A 16590-nucleotide genomic window follows, 5' to 3' on the forward strand; every position below is an offset into this window, starting at 1 on the left:
TGTTGCTAAGAACTTGTCCATCATTCATTCGAAAGTAAGTCATAACTTTTACGTAGTTTTGCGTCATTTCACTGAGATGTTATTTGAATATCAGGTGAGGTATAAAATTGCATAAATCAGATGATAAAGGAATAAGGAATCGGTGCATAGATCATAGCCTTTTGACAGTCGTGTTCAAGTTAAAATATTTACAGAAAATTACGATAAGTAATTCAAGTCCATTGGAAGCTGATTTGGGTTAAATGTTTGGTGACAAACTGTCTAATATATATATATATATATATATATATATATATATATATATATATATATATATATATATATACTATATATATATATATATATTAGACAATATATATATATATATATATATATATATATGTATAATCATATATATATATATATATATATATATATATATACTGTATACTATATATATATATATATATATATATATATATATTAGACAGTTGTCACCAAACATATTTTTCATATGTGTTAACCGCAGGGGAATTTTGCTTAGTTGATACGAAATTTGTCGGCTCATGGATTCGAACCACGGAAACCTAAGAATTCAGTGCGAAACAGTGACGTGCTTTTAACCCAAAGGATTATCAAGATGGTCCTTGATAGTCGTGTGGGTTAAAGCGCGTAAACTGTAAGTCCTGAAATCTTGGTATCCGTGGCTCGAATCCGTGGGCCGACGAATTTCTTGACAACTAAACAAAATTCCCCTTCGGTTAACATACATTCCGAGGTAGAGCGAATTTAATATTATGGAACATTTGTAGCTTAATGCTTTTATATGAATCATGGTGATGTGATATAATTGATTTCATTTATATATATATATATATATATATATGTATATATATATATATATATATATATATATATATATATATATATATATATATATATATATAGTATATATATATCTATCTATACTATATATCTATATATATATATATATATATATATATATAATATATATATATATATATATATATATATCTATCTATAAATATATAATATATATATATATATATATATATATATATATATATATATATATATATATATATATATAGAGAGAGAGAGAGAGAGAGAGAGAGAGAGATATATATATATATATATATATATATATATATATATATATATATATATATATATATATATATCTCTATAATATATATATATATTATATATATCTTATATATATATATTCATAGATATATATACTAGATATATATATATATATATATATATATATTGATATATATAATATATATATATATGTAAAGTATATATATATATAGATATATATATATATATATATATGGAATGAATCAATTTTATCACATCACCATGATTCATATAAAGGCATAAAGCTACAAATGTTCCATAATATTAAATTCGCTCTACCTCGGATTGTATGTTAACCGAAAGGGAATTTTGTTTAGTTGTCAAGAAATTCGTCGGCCCATGGATTCGAGCCACGGAAACCAAGATTTCAGGACTTACAGTTACGCGCTTTAACCCAACCCACACGACTATCAAGGACCATCTTGATAATCCTGTGGGTTAAAGCGCGTCACCGTTCGCACTGAATTCTTGGTTTTCGTGGTTCGAATCCATGAGCCGACGAATTTCGTATCAACTAAGCAAAATTCCCCTTCGGTTAACACATATGAAAATATGTTAATTCCGAGGTAGAGCGAATTAGATATTAAAGGACATTTGTAGCTTAATGCTTATGAAGACAGTATTTGAAGCAGTTGAGCCTAGTCTCACCAGGCGTCCTTGGGCCGGATCCACAGGGAAAGTACTTCTGTGGACCAGCAGATGGCTATCAAGACGAAGATAAGCAGCCTCTGACGAAATCTGAAAAAAAGAAGAGAACAAAAGAAATATTAGAAATTTTTTCTTCATCTGGGTCTTGTGAGTCATTGTTTTGCACATCCGTTTGACTTAATTTAGATGGAAATTAGCCCTATATTGCCCAACATGACTAATTCGTCATCTAAGTTTCTATTGGCTTTCAATGAGACAGAATAACTCTATACCCCTCTGTGTCAGTCATGACTAAATCGCCTACTCTTCCACTCCAAGAAAAAAGCAACTGGGAGCTGATTGGTCAAATCTGAGGAGCGCTATGCTCAGTGTAATGTTGACAATTTAGAAAATTGTGAACCTGGATTTTACTGACAACTTTTCAAGATCATAGATGAATTATCAGATATGTCACTTGTCTCATTTATATTTTTTCTGAAAGTTTATCAGTTCTAGATCACGGAGATACAGCGTCTTCTCAGTTTTTGTTGAAACATAGAAATTATGAGCAATTATATATTGCTTACATTTTCATCATGTTAGTCATATCGTTACTGTAACTGCACCCGTATGATACACTAAAATGCATTAGTTGAAGTTGTTATAACTTTCTTTGAATTTGTTCTGTCTTTTTCTTTTTTCTTATCCTTATTATTCATATAATTTCCTCTTTTTTCTTATCATTATTATTCATAATAAGCCTTGTATGTTTTCATGGATTGATGCATTATTCTCTCTCTCTCTCTCTCTCTCTCTCTCTGGCAATTACTTTTTTTATTATCATTCATAATACATCTTGCTTTTTTTTTAGGGATTGATCCATTTTTTACTCAAGAATTAGAACCAAGCAGCTTTGTAGAAAAAATACAGGAATTTTACCCATTGAGCAAGATAATGGGTTGAGTGATGAAGTTCTAATTGGTAATTTAGAGGTTATTCAGGATCAGTCTGCCCTTCCATGGACTTTGAAACAGACAGCTCTCCTTCACCAGTGCCAGCTTTCATCCCTAATGATGATGAAGCCTCAAACACCTATGACCCAGGTGTATATTTAGGACACCCGATATGGTACTTCAAGAAGTTTTTCACTCCAGGTATCTTAGATGAAATAGTTCATCAAAGTAATTTGTATGCAACACAAAGAGATGTGAACAAGCCACTTGATCTTAGTAGGGAGGAATTTGAACAATGGCTGGGATTACATATTTATTTCACTATAATTAGAACTCCTCAAACACGACTCCATTCATCTGGGGAATTGTTTGGTAGGTACAGAGATTACACTGCTATGGTCATGAGCAGATCTAGATGGGAGACTATAAAATCAAACCTACATATTCGGGATAATAATGATGAGGTAAACAATGATAAGCTTTTCAAGGTAAGACCATTGATGGATCATTTGAGAAATAAGTTTCAGGAACTTCCAATGAAACAGAATATCTGTATCGACGAGCAGATGGTGCCTTTCAAAGGAAAGCATAGCATGAAACAGTACCTATTTATGAAGCCCAAAAAGTGGGGATTCAATTTCTTTGTACTTGCAGACAGTGGGGGTCTTATTCATGATTTCATTCCTTATACAGGGTCCATTCAGCCAGTGAATAAAGAAGGTATTCCAGACCTTGATGCATCTTCAAACATAGTCTTGCACTTGGCTGAGACAATACAAAGTAACAGGATTCACCTTCTCAATTTTGGCAATTGGTTTACATCTGTTCCATTTATAAAATGGAACGGTAAAGCCATGTCGGCTTCCAGGGCTAAAGTTAGTATCAGATATTGTCCTAAAGAAGAAAGGTAGAGGCACATTTGAGGAATGGAAGTCATCTGGTGATGGCAGTCAGTTAACAGCAGTCAAATGGCTTGATAATAAAGGTGTGACCTTGCTCTCCACCTTTGCTGACAGCCAACCAACTCATACTGCACAACGTTTTGACAAAAAAAATGAGGAAAGTTATAGAGATCCCACAGCAGAACATAGTAAAATTGTACAACAAGAACATGGGTGGTGTAGACCTGGCTGACTGTCTGTTATCATTGTACAGAATTCCAGTGAGATCAAAGAAATATTACCATAGACTAGTCTTTCATATGATTGACATGTGCATTTATCAAGCTTGGTTCTCTACAGAAGAGATTATGAGACAGCAATGCTTTCACAGGAGAAAAGGCATTCCTTACTGTCCTTCAGAATGTCTGTGTCTGAGTCACTCATTAGGGCAGAAAAGTATGTGCCTAAAAGAGGTCGTCCATCTTCATCTAAGAAAACAGCTGAGCCACCCACGAAAAGGCGTCAACAGATGGGTCAGGTCAGACCACAGAAGGATGTGAGGTTTGACAAAGTAGGTCACTCCCCTGAAGCAAAAGATCCTCGTTTGTACTGCAAGCGACTTGGTTGTAAGGGTCGTACAAACATCAGGTGCATGAAATGCAGTCAGTTTGTGCCTAAATAAAAAGAACAACTGCTTTCTGCAGTTCCATACCTAAAACAGTACGACTCTCCCCCTTTCTTTATCCCTCACACTTTCTAATGTAGAGAGTGAATAGGGAAAAAAATCAAGAATTTCCTTTTCTTTCATAATTTTTTTTTTAAGTTTCATATTATTATAAAAAGATATATTTATGTTTATGTAATAAAGCTATTATTCATTCCAGCTAAGAACAGCAACTTGTGCTTCAATGTTCCTAAAAAGTAATAAATCTAGGTACTGTATTTAATGGTACATTTCATTCCCCTAGTGACCAACATGACTAATTAGTCACATGACTGTATTACTGTATAAATTGTTGTAAACATTAAGAAAAATTATCTGGGACCTTTATCAGGTCTATAAAAGTCTAAAAAACATAGCATAATTTTTTTTTACCGAAGGAAAGTATATGCGGTCCATAAAGGGTTAGGCTACGTTTTTTCTTCGTACTGATTACATGATTGAATATAATTTTTGTTTCTCTTTTTCCACTTACTTAAAAATTCTAGTTTCAGAATTTTAAAACTCTGTTTTCAGAGTTTTAAAACTCTAGTTTCAGAATTTTAAAACTCTGATTTCAGAGTTTTAAAACTCTAGTTTCAGAATTTTAAAACTCTAGTTTAGTTTTAAAATTCTAGTTTCAAAGTTTTAAAACTCTAGTTTCAGAATTGACCTAAATATCCTTTTTCTCTTATTTCCGAATTTGATTTAGACATCTGCCATAAACTCAACTAAATTATCCCTCATCTTTCACCGAGAGTTATTTGATGTTAAAATTAAGCAACACCTGACATAATATCCAAATAAAACCAGTAAAAAATGCTCCAACGAAATCTAGTTTTCTGTGCAGTGTAATGCTGTATAAAACTCTCTGCCACGCCCCAGGAAATTTTCAGCCATGGCCTGGTGGTGGCCTTTGTTGTTGACACTTATAGCGTTGCCAAACGCATGATTATGGCTAACGCTAACCTCAAACAAAATAAAACCTACTGAGGCTAGAGAGCTGCCATTTGGTATGTTTGATGACTAGAGGGTGGATGATCAACATCCCAATTTGCAGCCTTCTAGCCTTGGTAGATTTTACGCTCTGAGGCCACTGAAAAATCACAACGACAGATGCTTCCTGTTGAAGGCTCGGGGACCCTTGCTCTTGCGAAGGCAACACACCATTCCTGGGCGCAGCATGTAGGTCACGTGACCCAGCATGCAGAGACTCTGGGCGATCGACGTTGCTATGAATACATGGAAGTAGAGGAACTGCTCCAGTGGACCTGGAAGTTAAAAATAAATAAATAAATGAATAAATAAATAAAAGTAAGCATAACTGTCACGTTTCTGCAAGAATTAATTAGATTTACTAATGGCTTCTCGAAGAGGCAGTAATTTCCGATTGACGACATCACTTTTCATGTCTTTCCATTCACCTAATAGTACACTCTGATAAGATTGTCCTCTGCCGATTTATACTTTCAACTTATCAAGCAATTAACCCTGTGCACATTTATGCTTTCAATCAATCAGTTAATCATTCCTCTGTACATTTACGCTCTCGGTCAGTCATTCAATCAATCATTGTCAAGATTTCAGTGGTACCAAGGTCCTCCATAATTGTCGATGTCAATGACTGTCTCTTATTAGTTCCCTCAGGTCACGTTGACAATATTTTTCTTCTTCTTCTTCTTCTTCTTCTTCTTCTTCTTAGTTGGTCTCAGCCTGATATTGTTTTCACTAATCATTCGTATCCTGTTTTGTCTAACTTCTATGAACTTTCCTTTTTAAACATTTGGGAATTCTTTTGAGAAGAAATATACTGGTGTTATATGATGGAATTATTAAAAAAAAAATACTTGGTTTTTTTTATCATAGAAATAGATGGGAACTCTATTATGCAAAAAACTATAGGTTTTATTATACAGAATATGCATGGGAATTCTATTAAGGCAAAGCATATAAGAAATCAGTTATACAAAAACATATATAGTTTTTACAGCGTAAAAACATAAAAAAATCCTCATCTGAAAAAAGATATGGAAATTCTATTGTACAGAAACATGCCATGAATACATTTTGTAGAAACTTACAGGAATTCTAATGTGATAATTCTCGGATGTCCAAACATTTTGGAATTCTTATATAGGGGAACAGAAATGTCATTGTGAAGTAAGATGTGGGAATATAGGAATCTTATTATACAATAACATTAATGAATTTTGATTTTTAGAAACAACTGGATTTTTGCCATTCAAAAACAGGGGCAAGTTTGTATTGCAGAAACACCCACTTTACAAATTAATAAACGAAGTAAAAATTCATGACTTGATCAACAAATCCTAAAAGTCATCTTAGTCGTAAGTCTTCTTCTTTCCCACCGTTATCCCTAAATTAAGGGGTCGGTTTCCTGATGCCCCTTCCCCACTGCCTTCTATCCAAGTCATCATGATCCACCAAACCTCTTCTCTCCATATCTTCCTTCACTTTTATACGCCATCTACTTCTCTATCGCCCTCTTGATTTTCTTCCTCTAACAGGTTCCTCCCAAACTCTCTTCACTCCCTCCTCGTCATCCATCCTCAACACATGCCCATACCATCTCAATCGTGACTCTCTTATCACCTCTGAAATCTTTACTAAGTCTGCCCTTCTTCTTATCTCATCATTTTCAAATCTCTCAAGCAGCGACATTCCCATAATCCACCTCAGCATTCTCACCTCTGTTCTCTCAAGCTTTACTTCCTCTTTTCCTCTTAGAGCTCACTTGTCTACTTAGGGTCAACGTATCCGGATGTAAGTGGTGTTTTCAGTACTGAACTTAATATACAGAACGTATCTGATACATTACAAATACAATACATCTTCGGAATCTAAAATGCATTTTATATATATATTAAATTACGTGAAGAGTACAATATTGTTTAAATCTTGCCGTATTTAATACTTATATTAGTAACAATGTTTCAGAGATAAATCATTGCGACTAATATGAGTCAAAAATATGACAAGATTTTTTAAAAATCTTGCATATTCATCGTAATGTTATGTATAAAATACATTCTGTACATTATATTTAGTGCTTCCAGAATGTTGCAGTTTTGAACTTGTATATATATCGTACTTGTAAAGCATCACACAGATTCTGTCTATTAAGTGATCCTTGGTCTTGGCCATGTCGAATGTATTCAATTGTAGCTATAGCAAAAGTATCTAATATTTGAAATGACACATAATATCATTTCTCTGCAATTGCTGGTATAAATAGCAACTTTTCCTTGTTTTGCAAGTTGCAAAATATCATGCATCTCCTTTACCTTTTTGGTAACTATTTTTATGACTTGATTTTCCAAACATGATGCAATAAAAAAGTTGAGTTTTCTGTACATCGTATGGTCAAATCCACCGAAAATAGATATATATTTCTGAGGTCTCGGTATAATACTGTATGGGCCTCGACCCATGAAACTTTAACCACGGCCCGGTGGTGGCCTGGCCTATATTGGTACCTAACGCACGATTATGGGTAACTTTAACCTTAAATAAAATAAGAACTACTAATGCTAGAGGGCTGAAATTTAGCATGTTTGATGATTGGAGGGTGGGTGGTTAACATACCGAATTGCGGCTCTCTACCCTCAGTAGTTTTTAGGATCTGAGAGCGGACATAAAAAGTGCTGACGGACAGACAAAGCAGGCACAATAGTTTTCTTTTCAGACAACTAATGACTACTCAAATTTGAAAAGGAAGTAACATGAGTCCTAAGGCATAACATTAACTTTGCAAAGTCTGATATCAAAAGAAATAAAGAAATGTACCACTGAGCGAAATCTCGATCAAGAATCATAGAAATTTGTTCAGATTTTGAAAGAGCAGCAGCAGCTGATATATTAACAGCACTCAACAATTTCTTATTGGACATTTATGCACCTGTTTCTCTTCGATGGCAAAGGTTCTTTTTCAGTCAACTAGGGGAATTTTCGTTTTGTGACTAACATCTGTGAAACTTATCGTCTCTTATTTTTTAAAAAATACTTTAGTGGAAAACAAGTATTTTTACATTGGCACCAAACCAGTGTTCTGGTAAGAGAGCTAAATTTACACATAACGATGAGATATTGCCTTTAGTACAAGTACCGTGGCATCAATACTACTCATAAAAAAGATATACAGATGCACATTGTGTTGAACAAGGCAAGAGGACTTTTTACTGAAAAACATAAGACAATCATTTTGAAATCGCTGAAGATGCCATTAAGTCCTTTTCCACAAAATACAAAAGCAAATGGGAGAGAAAAGAACAAACGATGAATTGAGTAAAAATGAATCAAGAAAATGAACAAACCGATCAACTAGACAGTTTAAAAAATATTCCAAACAAAATTCATTAACATTTATCTATCTAATTCTTTTTACCTGCGAACCAACAGGACTCCTTTCCAAACCCTGGGACGATCAACCCGGCGGAGGCCTCCTGCGGGAGAAGCTGCATGATGAGCGTCACCAGGACGATGACCAAAGGACACCCGAAGGCGTAGGATGCGTACAGGAGGAATTTCTGCTTGTCCTTCTCTAGGATTCCCGTCAGAGGGATGCACTTCACCGAGGATCTGAGGAAGAGAAATACTAATTTAAAAGTGAGTGAAGACCGGAGAGAGAGAGAGAGAGTTAATATTAACATTCATCTTATTCTCTTCTGTAAGTGTCTGAAATTAGATTTCAACTTATCATGTTTTCACTGGCCAGATGAACGATCTTGGGCGTGTGTAGATGAAGATGAATGACTATGCTTATTCACACACATACATCTATACATATACATACATATATTATATATATATATATGATAGATATATTATATATATATATATATATACTATATATATATATATATATATATATATATATATATATATATATATATATATATATATATATATATATATATATATATATATATATATATATATATATATATATATATACATGCATGCAGAGAATAAGGTTGTGGAAATCAGAACTAATGAATGTAAATATGTTGAAGGAAGTTGGAAGCTGTTGGTCAATATAGGCCTTTGGGAGCAAATATAAGGACAATGGGAGTATGAGCGAACGACGAGTCACTGGATAGGTGAAGCAAGATGGTATCGGGGGACATGTGGGAGAATTGTTGAGCCAACTCTCCTTTATACGACTGAAGTGTGCGTGCTAGTTGCTAACAAAAGATAAAAATAGCTGAAGCTAATGTGAACTGTTAGGATAGCACATGAGGTGTAACAACAACTGAAAAGATAAGGAATGTGTGTAAACGTTAAAAGGTTTAAAACGAAGATTCCTACCTGATAACTCTCCAGATATCAAAGCACATGACACTGAGCCAGAAGAACGCTGCATGAAGACTGAACTGGCTGAACAGGGCTGCCAAATAAATAGATTTCGTATTAAGATTAATATATAAAGACGATTTCAAATAATGAAACAATCGTTGGCTAAAGAAGCATTTAGCATGATCAAGAAATTGTTTTAGGAAGAAAAGCTGTGTCCTCCTGTGCAGTCAATTCCAGAGTGCCTCGCCAGTTTCTGCAGTTTCTCTTTGATATCCGCAGTTAGTAGTAATTTCCCTTTCCCATAAAGCTTGTTCCGACCCAAACTCCTTTGGACACATTTATAAGCAATGTACATCATACTGTATATACGCACCTGTTACAAAAATAATTATCAAAGTGTATATATAAACATATACTAATCAGGGCCGTACCCAGAGATTTTTTAATGGGGAGGGGTCTTTTTTTCCCAAAACTGGACCCTTTCTTCTATAAATGTCATTCCATATATCGTTATATACAAATTGAATTACTTGAAAATTTTATTTTAGTTATATCAAGAAGAAATGCGGTCTATGCACTTCTACCCACTTAGATGTTATTCAAAGTACTGACTTTGGTTAACAGAATTTTAAGGATACCTAGTCACAGAAAATATGAACTTCCAGAAATTTTAGACACCCACCCCCCATCCCATAGTGAACCACCTCTGTACAGGCCTGCAGTAAGGGTGCTTTTTGTACAAACTAATAACCTTAATTTCAACCTGATAGTACCCCAACTCCTACAATTGAAAACTGATCAAAACCTTAATGAAGTCCTTTCATCTTATGAGAAGGGGAACGTTCCTAATGTCTCGCGTCCTGGGAATGATCAGCAAATGCTTTCTGGGTTCCGTCTTAGAACTTCTTTTGACATATTTACTCCCAAAAATAAAATCGCCACCGCAAAAGACGAACACAGATATGGGTATAGATCGGTTTAAGTAGAGGAAAAGACCCCATATAGACTCCACTTTTCTAGCCCCGCCTCCCCCCAGCCCCCCCCCCCAGGCGTGGCTACCCCCACCCACCCCCTCCTGATAAGCTCATGTACGTACGTGAGGCCTAAAAAGGGACGGGGCTACCCCCAAAACCCCAAAAAGGGGGGTGGCCACCCTGACCCCATATAGACTCCACTGGTCTGGGGGGCGTGGCCACCCTGACCCCATATAGACTCCACTATTCTGGGGGGCGTGGCCACCCCTAACCCCATATAGACTCCACTATTCTGGGGGGCGTGGCCACCCCTGACCCCAAATTGACTCCATTTGTATTATAAACTCATGTACGTACATGAGCTCATAATTGACTCCATTTGTCTTACAAGCTCATGTACGTACATGAGCTCATATTAGGGGGCGTGGCCCCCCTAACCCCAAATAGACTCCACTTATCTTATAAGCTGATATACGTAGATGAGGTGTAAAAGGGGGTGTGGCCACCCTTGACCCCAAATCGACTCCACATTATTGATGAGCTCATGTACGTACATGAGGTCGAAAAGGGGGTTGGGGGCGTGGCCAACTGTAACTCTACGGGAATAAAACCAACATTTTAACCCGCCACCACCGACCCCAAATTGACTCCACTGTTCTACACCTGTGACGTCACGTAACTCTAAGGGAATAAAACCATATTTTCAACCCCGACCCCCCAAATTGACTCCACCTTTCTACCCGCCTGTGACATCACGTAAAACTTTCTCTTGAATAAAACAACCCCATCAAAACCCCCCAACCCCCAAAGTGACTCCAACTTTTCTACCCCGGGATAAAACAACCATCAACCCCCCAACCCAAATGACTCCCTTTTCTACCCCAACATTGGGAAACCCCCACCCAAATTGACTTCACTTTTCTACCCCTGTGACGTCACGTAACTCTCCGGGAATAAAACCCTCATTTCAACCCCCCACCCCAAATCGACTCCACTTTTCTACCCCTGTGACGTCACGTAACTCTCCGGGAATAAAACCATCTTTTCAACCCCCAACCCCAAATCGACTCCACTTTTCTACCCCTGTGACGTCACGTAACTCTCCGGGAATAAAACCATCCTTTCAACCCCCAACCCCAAATTGACTTCACTTTTCTACCCCTGTGACGTCACGTAACTCTCCGGGAATAAAACCATCATTTCAACCCCCCACCCCAAATCGACTCCACTTTTCTACCCCTGTGACGTCACGTAACTCTCCGGGAATAAAACCATCTTTTCAACCCCCAACCCCAAATCAACTCCACTTTTCTACCCCTGTGACGTCACATAACTCTCCGGGAATAAAACCAACAATTCAACCCCCCACCCCAAATTGACTCCACTTTTCTACCCCTCTGACGTCACGTAACTCTACGGGAAGGATTTTTTGCGACTCATGCCCCATTTAATTGTTTTCAACGTAACCGGGACGTTAACCTCATCCTCCTCCTATAAAATCTCTAAATTATATATGACATTGCGAATATAGTCTCTCTCTCTCTCTCTCTCTCTCTCTCTCTCTCTCTCTCTCTCTCTCTCCCTCTCTCTCAGCTGTTACATTTTGTTTTTTTTACACACACACACACACACATATATATATATATATATATATATATATATATATATATATATATATATATATATATATATATATATATATATATACACAGCTGCTTAGATATTCAGAGTATCATGATAAAAGGATATTTGGCAACTGACTTTATCCTCATGTGATACATATATTTATCAATTTGATATCTCCCCCAATAACCATCAGGGTCAATGTTATCTGATGATGAATCACGCACACACACACACACACAAAGAAACGAGACCTTGTCCCCATATCTGCCAAGCTGACTTCACCCCCACGTGAAATTTTATTTATCATAGAATTTGAGTCATAATCTCCATACCGAATACGAGGACAAAGGTACACATTTCAATTTTGTTTATTTATTATACCGAGTTTGAAAGAGGTTGAAAAAATCAAATTACAGACGGAATTGTTTTTTTATATTTGTAACCAATGCTAAATACAGGGGAATGAATTAATATTCCATACAAATACATACATTAGAAAAAAACTGTACAAACACGAACGCGATAATATACGCATTCGCTTTTTCAAAAACAATACTTCAATGAAACATACGGCTACTATATATTTTCTAACCTGTTCCTTCACATCACAGCCCTAGTATATACCACAAACATCTTCTCCAGCACTTTCCCGACCGTGTATCAAAGACGACGTTTCATCTAACACCTCAAAGCTTTTAAATTTAGCTAACAAGTTTTTCATATATAAATCTTCCACACACTTTCCAACAAGCTGGGATAAATTCTTTTTCATTATAGCCACGCAACATATTTTACCAATTTTGCTCATTTCATCACTGAATGTAGCTAACACAGGTAAATATTGATTCAACCAAGTCGTATTAACTAGTCCGCTTTGACCGATGCCAGCGGGAAAGATAACATATTTGACATAGTCATACGATGATTTAAATAATTCTTCCTTCAATTTCTTGACCGAAAAAAAAAAAGATTGAACCTCATCTGTTTGCTATCTCTGCCCAAACGATTGGCATGATCATCATCTTTGGAATAAGCCATGCTCTTTTGCGCGTATTCATTATCTTCAATTGGGGCGCTGATACCGTATTGTGTTAATAAGGTAGATATGGTGGGTAGATCAACTTCTTCGTCGCCTTCCCATGATGTGATATTTTCAGGTCTTTTCACAATGGCGGACCCTTCAATACCCCTATCACGAAGACAGGCATATGATGCACCAGTGCGAGAATATCGAAAACCTGCCAATTCGGCATACGGATAAGCTCGAATGACATCCGCCACCACACCGTAATTCCTGCATGTCACACAATTAGTGGCCACTACTAAACACGTATTTCTCTTCGGAACTTATTTTCAGACAAGTTCCCGTAAACTAACTTGCACGAGGAGGTTGATGAAGCCATGGCGAGAGTTCACGTCTTGATGTGACAATCCTTCAAGAGATAATGAGCTAAGAAAGCCGCGCTACCCGAGATCCTTTATCACAATCACTGATTACAAACCTGTTGTGACGAAGCATCAAGTCCCTCCCAGCAATGATTCAGACTAACATGAATAAACAAGTCTTATCATTCCCTCACGCCAAAGGTCATCCACACATGACTCATTTTATCAAAATCAGTATCACTCCAGCCATGATTCACGCAGACACGAATAAACAAACCTTATCATTTCCTCACGACAAAGGTCGTCCCCACACACACACACACACACACACACACACACACATATGACTCATATATAAACCTTCCACACATCTTTCCTCCAATGGGGATAAATTCTATCTCTACGAAAATCCCACAAGGCGTGAACTTCATCTTTGGAATACAATACTTCATCGAAACACCATATGTCACACCTGATTATTACTTCCCAACTGAACACCATAAATACAACCGACAAGGGAAAATTGATGTTATTCCCTACCCAAAGTGTATAGAGTAAGTGCAACACACCGACACTCCGTCCCTACAAGTATTTCTCTTGACCGGAACGTCATTTCCCTCCGTCACTATTCAGTAAGTAGCGTATAAAACACTTTCCATTTACTTAAACATATAGTATAGTAAATATTAAGAACAGCAGTAAGATTTATCCGTATATGGAATAGATATTCTTATAAATAATAGTAGAGGAAAAGACCCCATATAGACTATCTTTTTTTTTCTAGCCCCGCCCCGCCCCCCGCCCCCCACCCCCCCCAAGGGGCGTGGCTACCCCCCTCCCCCCTCCTGATTGGCTCATGTACGTACGTGAGGCCTAAAAAGGGGCAAAGGGGCGGGGAACACCCCCCCAAAACCCCCGCCCAAAAGGGGCGGGGGGTGGCCACCCCGACCCCATATAGACTCCACTTGTCTGGGGGGTAGTGGCCACCCTGACCCCATATAGACTCCACTATTCTGGGGGGCGTGGCCACCCCTGACCCCAATTGACTCCATTTGTATTATAAGCCTCTGTACGTACATGAGCTCATAATTGATCCCATATGTAGGGATAAGTTCATGTACGTACATGAGCTCATAATTGACTCCATTTGTCTTACAAGCTCATGTAGTACATGAGCTCATATTGGGGGGGGGCGTGGCCTCCCTAACCCCAAATCGACTCCACTTTTCTACCCCTGTGACGTCACATAACTATAAGGAAATAAAAACCATCCTTTCAAACCCTCCACTATTCTGGGGGGCATGGCCACCCCTGACCCCAAATTGACTCCAGTTTGTCTTACAAGCTCATGTACGTACATGGGCTCCATTATTGGGGGGCGTGGCTCCCCTACCCCAAATCGACTCCACTTTTCACCCCTGTGACGTCACATAACTATAAGGGAATAAAAAACCATCCTTTCAACCCTCCACTATTCTGGGGGCGTGGCCACCCTGACCCCAAACGTAATTGACTCCATTTGTCTAACAAGCTCATGTACGTACATGAGCTCATATTAGGGGGGCGTGGCCTCCCCTAACCCCAATCGACTCCACCTCCTACCCCCCCCTGTGACGTCACTCACCCCCTGTACTGTAACTCTAAGGGAATAAAACCATTCTTTCAACCCCTGACAAATGACTCACCTTTACTGGGTGACGTACCGTCAACCTTTCCAGTGACGTACGTAACATAAAAACATTTCAAACCCCTCACCCCAAATTGACTCCACTATTCGTACCACTGTGACGACCCCCAAATCGTAACTCTTTGGGAATAAAACCAATCTTTCAACCCCTACCCCAAATTGACTGCCAACCTTTCTCACTGATTGACTCACGTAACTCATCGGGAATAAAAACCAACATTTCAACCCCTCACCCCAAATTGACTCCACTATTCTACCCTGTGACGTCACGTAACTCTCTGGGAATAAAACCATTCTTTCAACCCCTGACCCCAAATTGACTCCACCTTTCCTACCCCCTGTGACGTCACATAACTCTCCTCCGGGAATAAAAACCAACATTTCAACCCCCACCCCAAATTGACTCCACTTTTCTACCCCGTGATGTCACGTAAACTCTACGGGAATAAACTTGACCCCACCGCCGACCCCAAATAGACTCAGTTCACTGTTTTTTGCGACTCATGTCCCCTTTAATTGTTTTTTCAAAGTAACCGGGACGTTTACCTCATCCTCCTCCTATAAAATCTCTAAATTTATATAGCACATTGCGAATATACTCTCTCTCCCTCCCTCCCTCCCTCTCCCTCTCTCTCTCACCCGTTACATTTTTGTTTTATATATATATACACAGCTGCTTAGATATTCAGAGTATCATGATAAAACGGAATATTTGGGCGACTGACTTCATCCACATGTGATATCTCCCCAATAACCATATCAGAGTCAATGTTATCTGATGATGCAATCACGCACACACACACACATATGAAGAAACGAGACCTTATCGCCATATTTGCCCAGCTGACTTCACGCCAACGTTGAAATTTTATTTTTCATAGAATTTGAGTCATAATCTAGGTGGCGAACACAAGGACAAAGGTACACATTTCAATTTTGTTTTTTTATTTATTATACCGAGTTTGAAAGAGGTTGAAAAATCAAATTACAGACGGAATTGTTATTTTATATTTATAACCAATCCTAAATACAGGGGAATGAATTAATATTCCATACAAATACATACATTAGAAAAAAACTGTACAAACACGAACGCGATAATATGCGCATTCGCTTTTTTCAAAAACAATACTTCAACGAAACATACTACGGCTACTATATATTTTCTAACCTGTTCCTTCACATCACAGCCCTTAGTATATACCACAAACATCTTCTCCAGCACTTTCCCGACCGTGTATCGAAGACGACGACGTTTCATCTAACACCTCAAAGCTTTTAAATTTAGCTAACA

General features: G+C 37.4%; 1 protein-coding gene across 1 annotated transcript in view; it reads right to left on the reverse strand.

The window, feature by feature from the left end:
- LOC135226198 (probable G-protein coupled receptor Mth-like 1) overlaps positions 1-16590 on the reverse strand; it is a 134248-nt gene that overhangs the window by 54313 nt on the left and 63345 nt on the right. The gene's annotated exons all lie outside the window — the stretch shown is intronic.

This window comes from Macrobrachium nipponense, chromosome 14 (assembly GCF_015104395.2).
Source record: "Macrobrachium nipponense isolate FS-2020 chromosome 14, ASM1510439v2, whole genome shotgun sequence".
NCBI lineage: Eukaryota > Metazoa > Arthropoda > Malacostraca > Decapoda > Palaemonidae > Macrobrachium > Macrobrachium nipponense.